This window comes from Cyprinus carpio, chromosome B22, assembly GCF_018340385.1.
Source record: "Cyprinus carpio isolate SPL01 chromosome B22, ASM1834038v1, whole genome shotgun sequence".
NCBI lineage: Eukaryota > Metazoa > Chordata > Actinopteri > Cypriniformes > Cyprinidae > Cyprinus > Cyprinus carpio.
The window spans coordinates 11,740,637-11,750,636 of NC_056618.1; the positions used below are offsets into that span (position 1 = coordinate 11,740,637).

A 10,000-nucleotide genomic window follows, 5' to 3' on the forward strand; every position below is an offset into this window, starting at 1 on the left:
CCGTTTCGCATTTATCGTGAAACGCTTTCGCGTTTTCGTGCGCCGCTTCATTATTCATTAGGTGTGTGTTGTCATTGCTTGGCGCAGAATAACACACAATCATCTGATTATTTAGTCGGGCATTTCTTGGCTTCTCTGTTATCCCAGCACCGCGCTCTCACTCGTTTTCATTCAAAACACAACTGTATTACTTGTGCCCAGGTTACTGGACTGTATTTACCCTCAAACCCAAACCACGCTAGGAGATTCCTGTTAATAGTAGGACTTGAGGAGACATTGTTCAAAGTGTGTTTTTGTGGTAAAGTTGTTGCTAACTGACGAGAAGTGTTTAGCTGAATCTAAATTCACCCTCTATACCCTCATTAAATAATTTAATAATCAATTTAAAATGAATTTAGATCTGTATTGTATTATGCTATGGACGAGCACTTTGTAAAATGAATGGATGGATGATTCATCTTCTGGAGAGACGCGGGAATTCATTCGGTGCATGACTCTCAGATTGCATTATAGGTATTCCCTAGCCATTGGGTATACATCAGTTGTACACTCACTATTGCTGTTTGTCTTATTAAAAGGCTTTCTTCTCAAATAACATTGTATGTCCTCATCTTTATTTATGTGGTGAAAAGATGTAATTAATGATACAACCCCAGATAGCACACGTACATCTGCAAGATTTCTGTTGGCTTATCTTATGGCTTCATCTGGAAAGCATCTGCTGTGTTCAAACAGTTTATATACATTCATACAGAGACTGTACATTATGTCTTAAATGTCCATCTTGTCTGAACTTCCAGGTTCACAGCTGTTTGTTAGGAACTGTTTTTCTTTGTGGAAGCCTTGTGTTTAAAGAACTAAAAAATATTTCAACTCAAATCAATAATTTGTGTCTAATTATTAACTTCATGTGTCAAGAAAGCATATAATAAGTGTGATAATGCACATGCAGCCGGATGTTATCACAGAATAAGTCTCTTCAGGAGGACACAAGTCCTGATCACCCCTGTCGGGTTTATTCTGTGATAACAAGCGGCTGGAGGTACATTATCTCTTACAGAAAGTAAGTGTAAAGTAATGTGACGTGTTGCTTGTCAAAGTAAAAAAACACACAAGAGACAGAGACATTGATCATGTGATGCTGGACGACTGTGAGCTGAAGCTGAATCTGCTCTGATTTTACCAGCGTTTTCCTACAATCTGAACAAATCTATTTCAAACTGTAATGATTCACTATTACTGATGTCATTAATAAAGCAGCTGTTGCTAGGGCTGGGTATTGTTCAAAATCTTTCATATCCGGTTTCGATACCGGTTCCTAATGATACTTATATTTTTTCGATACCAATTTTATGAAATCCATTTTAACAAGATTACAGAAAACATTACCTCAGAAAAACTTTGGTTTTATTTTTTCAGTTTGACTCATGCTCCTTAGCCAGTGCACAAATGAACAAAAAATGTTTTATAAAGAGCTCATGCTCACCAAAGGTGAATTTATTTTAATAAAAAATACAGCAAAACCTTGTAATACTGTGAAATAGTATTACAATTTAAAATCGTATTTGAATATATTTCAAAATGTAATTTTTTCCTGTGATGTCAAAGCTGAATTTCAAAATCATTACTTCAGTGTCACATGACCCTTCAGAAATATGAAAACAGTTTGCTGCTTAATATTTTGGAAATGATGATACATGTTTTTTCATGATTCTTTGATGATAGAAAATTCTAAAGAACAGCATTTATTTAAAAAATCGAAATATTTTGTAAGATTACACGTTTTAATGTAACTTTGATAAACTTTAATGCATCCTTACTGAAAAAAAAATTCTGACGAACCAACACATTTTTTGAACCGCAGTGTACATTCAGTAGGTTATTATTTATTGCATATAAACACTGTCAGAGTTATCAACAAGGTATCTCTTCATTTACCAGTCAAAGACGGGCAACTTTCTGCTCTTGATGTTTACTCCGTTGCACTGTCAAGGTCTTCATCATATTTGTCGTGGTACGGTCTTTTGCGCAATTATTTTACCGCGCCGTTGGCATCGAGCCTGGAGAAATGTACCCAGACTTTTGATTGACTTTTCCACATCTTTAAGGTATTATGTGTGTGTGCTCGCGTCTCATATAAGTATGTGTGTGGAGAGTTTGTGCATGTGCGCACCTCATATGAGTATGTGCCAGTCTATGGTATGTGCGCGGAGAGTTCTGCGCGTCTTGGTTGTGTGGAGAGTTTGTGTGTGTGTGAGTGACTTTATGTGGGTGTTGTCCATTTCATTATGTACTTGTTTGAGCACTGACGTTGACGAGTTAACTCCTTATGTATCGAAATCTGGAACCGAACAACATGTCATTTTTCGATACTCGATAGTATCGAGGCAATTCGGTCGGTACCTAAAAAGTATCGAACTCAGTACCCAGCCCTAGCTGTTGCTGTATAAAGCTGTGACAGTGGGCTTTTATTCTCTTTCCTCCTTTGTGTTCAACATTTTTATCAACTTTACATTTCATTCAGACATTAAACCCTTTGAAATAAAGCTTGATGATATTTGATAAAACTCTTTTCACAAATATTTGAAAGTATATATTTGTTCACATATCAGAGGTAAATGAATTTCTGTAATATCACAAAGTGAAGTTTACTCACCTCAGTTCACAGTTTGAGTCTCGTAGCACATCAATGAGCTTCTGCTTTGAGTCTCTAATCATATTGTGTCTCAGATCAAGCTGTTTTTAGAAACTGCAGAGCTTGTGTGTTTGTCAAAGACTGAGTTAAAGAAGAAACATCTGTAATGCCACAGTCATAAAGACTAGAAAGAGACAAACAGAGGAAGAGAGATCATCTTACAAACAAATCATTAAGATGAAGAATCTTTCACAATATAATGTGAACACATTCATCATGAGATATTGAGTATAAAGTGTTTTGTTTAACTCTTATGTGCTGTTCGTTTGGGGAGGACACTCGTGCTGTTTGGGGTCTCCAGAGACCACAGCCAACAAAAGGACATTTTGTTACAAAATATGATTTTTTTTTTTTAAACAAATGTAATTTTCTCAGTTTATTAATGTTTTTACTCCACATTTGTGAAGTTTTTTAAGGATTTATGATATTTTTAAAATGTATAAAAATAAATTAAAAACATATTTTTAAATTGTTTTTTTTATATATACAAAAAGAGCTTTTTATGTAAAATTCACTTTATAAAAGACCCACATTGCTAATTTTGATTAATGGGGATATCATGGCGTGTGTGTTTTTCCTCCATCGTGGATGTGCTGGTGTCAGCTCTTCAGACTGTGTGTGTTGTCTGCATTGTGACTGACATTTTTGACAAATTATGTAACAACAAAAACATTTTTATAGTCTCCTATTGATGTCTATTGTTGTTTTTGTGTGTGTGAGCGTAATGGTTCTGCATTGTGAACGTGTGGAAGGGTTGCAACTTCATTTTTTGTATTTTGTGGTCTGAATTGTGGTGGATTTTATTTTATTTGATAAATGTGACCAATCACGGAAAGTAGGGACACAAGTTGGTTCTGGGGCATTTTAAGTTATTCACAGATTCTGAAAGTGTAGTCTCCAAGCTTTCCACGATGTGTAACACACGGAAATCTGATAATATTTGGAGAAGTTGTGGCCACTTGAAGGGTAGGCACTCAAAAGGGACAAAATGGCCTCTAAGATTGTGCAGTTCTCACCTGTTCTCACCTGCTGGGAAGTGACAATGAGGGCTCATCTGTACATCTCATTTAGATAAGCCATACCCCCTGTAAAGCTGCATGGTTGCATAACAACGACAGACGCAACGGGAAAAAATCGGACCGCATACTATTAATAATAAAGGATAATGTGATTGTAAATGTCAGTAATTGATCTTTTTATAAAACCTTTTTTGTCAAAACTCTATCTGAACTTGTGCATTGTAGATAACGTTGCAAGACACTCCTTTTAAAATCTGGCCATCATTTTTAATGTTATTATTTTAATGTTTATGTAAATAAAAAGTACATATTGATGCTAATTTTATTGTTATTTGCTGGTTTTTTTAATAAAACTTGGTGAATTAATTTCATTGTGTAGCATTAGGATTTTTTGAACAGGATTCTGTGATAACCATGATCTTTTGGTCACTATAATCATGAAATGAAATTTTCATGCCATTTCATCTCTAGTTATGATCAACTATGATAAACTAAAATCAACTATAATTATGTGTTTTTATAGTATAATATGCAAAGTACAATTTTCTATAAGAAAAACTTTAATCTCTGATTCTGTTCTTTTCTCTGACATTTAAGGGTAACATAAGCCTACAAAGACTCTTTTAGGTCTAAAACAGTTTGGATAGTTGTTAATACAGCGTTCACACACAGCTTGTTAACTTCAAATTCAGGAACATTTTAAGGGGGACTTTCCAGGTCCACTTCCCTCAAATTCAAGGGACTTAATGTGGGGACACATTTAAAGTGAGAGCAAGGTTACATTCTGTTACCTTGTAAAATACATTGTTACAGTTTTCATGTGTCAACAACTATGCAAAAAGCTTTTTTTTTTTTTGCATTTATTTTTGACCATATGACAGAGGTCTGATACTCTATTCGTCATATTTCTGTTTTGCAAAACAAAGTGATTTTCATCATTTTGATTCTTTGTTATATTGGAATGTTACTGACCTCACTCCCTCCAGTTTACAGCGTGAATCCTTCAGTACTACGTCACATAAGTAATTCACTCCTGTGTTTTTTATTTGATTCGCACTCAGGTTCAGTTCTCTCAGGTGTGATGGGTTTGATTTCAGAGCTGAAGTCAGGATGAGACACTGTTTCTCTGTAATACTGCATTCACACAGACTGAAGACAGAAAGAGAAAAGACAATGAATCATACACGTTATGTTCATGTGTGAGTAATTCATCATGTGTTAACACCATACAGTGCAATAATTAAGACATTGCCAAAAACCTTATTATATGACCATAAATAAAAACAGAAGAAAAAAGATTAACAAAGTAGACATTTAGACTCAATTTTTCACGTTTAATGTTATTTTTAAGTAGTTCTACAGTTGAGCCTATATTTTAATCTACTTTGTTAATCTTTTTTCTTCTGTTTTTGTTTTATTGGGGCAGTAGTAGCCTAATGGTGAGAGAGTCGGGCTTGTAACCTGAAGATCGTGGGTTCGAGTCTCAGGTCCAGCAAGGATTGTAGGTGGAGAGAGTGAATATCCAGCGCTCTCTTCTACCTTCAATACCACGATGAGACCCTCGAGCAAGAACTGAACCCCAACTATTCCCCAGGCGCCACAGGTGTGTTCATGGTGTGTGTGTGTGTGGGTGAAATGCAGAGCACAAATTCAGAGTATGGGACACTATACTTGGCCACACTTCACATCCTTTCCTTTCCTTTTCCTGAAAGTAAACAACTATAACTTTTAAGGGGGCATCCCTCAGATGGGATAATGATACTAACTCTAGTTTCTCCAGCTTGAATTGTGTGTTTCATCAGTAGATCACTGAGGTTTTTCACTCCAGAGTCTCCTAGTTTACTCCAGCTCAGGTTCAGTTCTCTCAGGTGTGATGGGTTTGATTTCAGAGCTGAAGTCACAGCAGAACAACCTTCATCTGTCAAATCACAGCGGTTTAACCTACATTGAGAGAATTATGAACAAAAAACAAACGATTCATTTTGTTTTAGTCAAATACCAAAAACACTTGTTTCTTTCATTTTGGTAAATGTTCTTTACCTCAATCTCTCCAGTTTACAGCGTGAATCCTTCAGTATGTCACATAAGTGATTCACTCCAGAGTCTCCTAGTAGTTTATTCCAGCTCAGGTTCAGTTCTCTCAGGTGTGATGGTGTTGATTTTAGAGCTGAAGTCAGGATGAGACACTGTTTCTCTGTAATACTGCATCCACACAGACTGAAGACAGAAAGAGAAAACACAATGAATCAGACACGTTATGTTCATGTGTGACTTAAATTAATCATGAGTAAACACCATACAGTGCAATAATAAAAAAATAAATAAATACAAATAAAAAATTGCCAAAACCTTACATTTATATTACATTTAGTCATTCAGCAGACACGTTTATCCAAAGCGACTTACAAATGAAGACAATGGAAGCAATCACAATCAACAAAAGAGCAAGGATATAAAAGTGTTATAACAAGTCTCAGTTAGCTTAACACAGTACACATAGCAATAATTTATTATTATTATTATATAATAAAAAAGAAAACAGATAGAAAAGAAAATAAAGAAATAAAGCAAACTAGTATTAGATGCCTTTTTTTCTCTTTTTGTTAATTTGTATAAAAAAACAAAACAAAAGAAAAACTGATAGAATATAGGCAGGGCTGCACATAAGTGGTCTGCAGGTGGCATGCGCAACCATGCGTGATTAAAATAAGAAATGTGTAAATTAGTTCTTTGTGGACTGACATGGTTGACAGCTGTTAATGCACAATTACCATTTTAGATCGACAAACTTTACTGTATGAGATTTCTATTCAAACTGAAAGCATAAATATAGGCTTCAACTAACGTTTTCAACGCATAATGCAAAACTGTGACATTTCATTCACTGATGCTCTTTAGACTAAACCCAGAAAGGGCATAGACTTACTTGCCAGCAACCCGCCAAAATTAAAGCTTGCTGATTTTTAAGTTTGAAAATGAAATATTAAAATAATTAAAATAATAATAATAATAAAAATAATAGCACTTTATTTTTAAATTTTCCATAAAATACTTGTATTTGTATTTAATACTCCCTTTTATTTATAAAATAGTGTTATCACACTTTATTATTTAGTTTATTATTTTATTTAATTAAAAACTAAATAAAGTGCAATATCATCATCATCATCACTATTATTAATTTATTTTTTATTGTTATATTTGATGGGTCACACCATGTGCCATGTGAGGACCAAACCAAATCTCCAGGTTTTCAGAAGAGAACCAGGCTGAAAAACGTATAACTTACTTCACTAACATAGCAGACTCATCAGAAAATAGATTGTCATCATAGGAATTAAAGAGAAAATAATCATTTCATCTGCCGTTTTGAGTGAATAAAATAGTCTTGACAGCCCTGGAGTTCAACAACTATTGACTTTGTTCTCTCTCACCGGACTCGTGTGTGTGTGTGTGTGTGTGTGTGTGTGTGTGTGCGCGTGCGTGTGTGCGTGTGCGAGAGAGAGAGAGAGAGAGAGAGTGAGAGAGAGAGAGTGAGAGAGAGAGAGAGAGAGAGAGAGTGTGTGTATGTGTATATGTGTGTGTGTGTGTGTGTTGTGATGTAAAAGAGGAAAGCAGGCATTTGGATCAAAGCACTGTGAGGCAAGGGAGGGGAGACTCAAAATATTCATAAACTTAAAACACATTTTTGTTTGAGTTTGTTATTTTAATACTTACACATATTATTTAAAAAGTATAAAACCATTGTAATTTTACAATACACAGCACGTTTTTTAATCACATTTTTAAAGGCAGCATCCCTCAGGTGGGGGGGGGAGGTTCCTGATTGTGATTTGATGTGATTTCAGATGGAGCAGCATTTAATACACAGAACCATAGTTCACTGTCAAGCTATGCAATATCACGTTCATAATCACAGCTGAATCGCCTTCAATTATGGTTAATCAGTGCAATGGAACAAGGGAAAAGTAGTCCGGGGTGATGTATAACAGTCTGTGTAGTGTGAGTCAATATAATGGGGGGGGGACTTCTGGTGGAGAGTGGACGGAAGACCGCGGACAGGATTCATGACAGTTGTGAGGAGAAGGAAAGTTATTCAGATGAAAGTTCAGGATTAGAAATACATTATGTGCACAGATAAATCATTTCAGCACTGCAATATTCCATAAAAAATAATAACTGTCAACTTTAATTTCATGGTGACTATGAAAGTAAACAATCTCACTGTAACTGCTATAGAGTATAATGATACTAACTGTAGTTTCTCCAGCTTGAATTGTGTGTTCATCAGTAGATCACTGAGGTTTTTCACTCCAGAGTCTCCTAGTAGTTCATTACAGCTCAGGTTCAGTTCTCTCAGGTGTGATGGGTTTGATTTCAGAGCTGAAGTCAGGATGAGACACTGTTTCTCTGTAATACTGCATTCACACAGACTGAAGACAGAAAGAGAAAACACAATGAATCAGACACGTTATGTTCATGTGTGAGTTAAATTAATCATGAATAAACACCATACAGTGCAATAATAAAACATCAGAATCAGAATCAGAATGAGCTTTATTGCCAGGTATGTTTACACATACGAGGAATTTGTTTTCGTGACAGAAGCTCCGCAGTGCAACAGAATGACAGCGACAGAACAAAAAACACACAATAAAAGAATAAAAAGTAGGTAAGGAATGACAATATACAAATTGACAATTGTATGGCAGATATATTACAATGAGCAGTTATGTATGTACAGGTATATTATGTGCAAAAAAAAAAAAATAATAATTTAAGTGTACAGTATGTGTGTTAGATAAATAAGTGTATGTGTCTGTAAATATAAATAGTGTAATGTGTTCCATAGTTATTATCAAGTGTTCATTAGATGGATTGCCTGGGGGAAGAAACTGTTTCCTGGTCGTTCTGGTGCTCAGTGCTCTGTAGCGTCGACCAGATGGCAACAGTTCAAACAGGGAGTGTGCTGGATGTGAGGGGTCCAGAGTGATTTTGCCAGCCCTTTTGCTCACTCTGGATAAGTACAGTTCTTGAATAGACGGGAGGGTTGTACCGATGATTCTCTCAGCAGAATCATCGGTACAACCGGTACAAACATTGCTTAAGCCTGAAAACAAAATAAATAAATAAATAAATAAATAACACAGCCATAAACTAAAACAAAAACAAAACTAGGATTTGAGGATACTAGTTACATTTCAAGTCTAGAGAATCTGTAGTCAGACCAAAAAAAAAAAAAAAAGGTTTGTGATTTGTAATGTAATTAAGATACAGGATCAACTATAGAACCACTTTACAATAACATTAAAAATATAAAAATTGAGTTTAAAAGTAAAAATAAATCAAGAAAATTCTGTTCATAAATCAAAATAATTAAAAAATAATTTTCTGAAATAAATAGTATGTGATTACAGTCATGTCTTTTAGTGGTGACTTGTAACATGTATAATAGGACATGTATGTATAATACGTATGTATAATAATTTGCAAAAGCAAACAATTCAAAATTTCAAAATATATCAGACAACAAATATAAATACAAAAATACAGACTTTGAATGTATTTTAGAATGTTTATATATATATATATATATATATATATATATATATATATATATAAACACACACACACACACATACATTTGGGCGCATGCGTACGCAGCGACCGGCAGCAGTGGGTAGCATGTTCGTTTCGCATGTTCGTTTTGTTCGTTTTGTTTGTAGTTTTTTCTTTTTCTGGTTAAGTAGTTTGTTTTAGTTTCAGTTTTTTCAGCGAATTCAGCGACATGGATCCGACTTTGTTCCTGTTTTTGGCGTCCGTATGGCACCTGGGATCACTCTGGCCGATTCAATACTCCAAAGACTATTTGCTAATATTTGAAAAATCTGTGATCAGCGGACCACCAGTGGACTTGATCATACCTGATCTGGAGGAATTAGCCGGTCTCGGGAAAGGTGATCACTTCAGAACTCCAGAACGGAGGCCAAGGAGGCGAGGAAGAAGAGGCGGGGTGCGGGAGCGTATGAGACGGCAACATCCGTCTCGCATTCCCCTGCCTTCAATTATCCTGTCCAACGCCCGTTCTCTCCGTAATAAAACTGACGAACTCCAAGCTCTTGTTCGTCATCAGCACGCATTTAAAGATGCCTGTATTCTGGCCTTTTCAGAGACCTGGCTTGGGGAAAGGGACGCTGACAGTGATTTAGTTATAGACGGGTTTGGGATCCCGTTTCGCACTGACAGAACGTCCACGACTACCGGGAAATCATGTGGAGGTGGAGTA

The 10,000-nt window shown here is 35.6% G+C and overlaps 1 protein-coding gene across 9 annotated transcripts in view; it reads right to left on the reverse strand.

Annotated features, from left to right (window-relative positions):
• Nucleotides 1-10,000, reverse strand: part of LOC109103223 (NLR family CARD domain-containing protein 3-like) — a 1,793,396-nt gene that overhangs the window by 299,168 nt on the left and 1,484,228 nt on the right. The gene's annotated exons all lie outside the window — the stretch shown is intronic.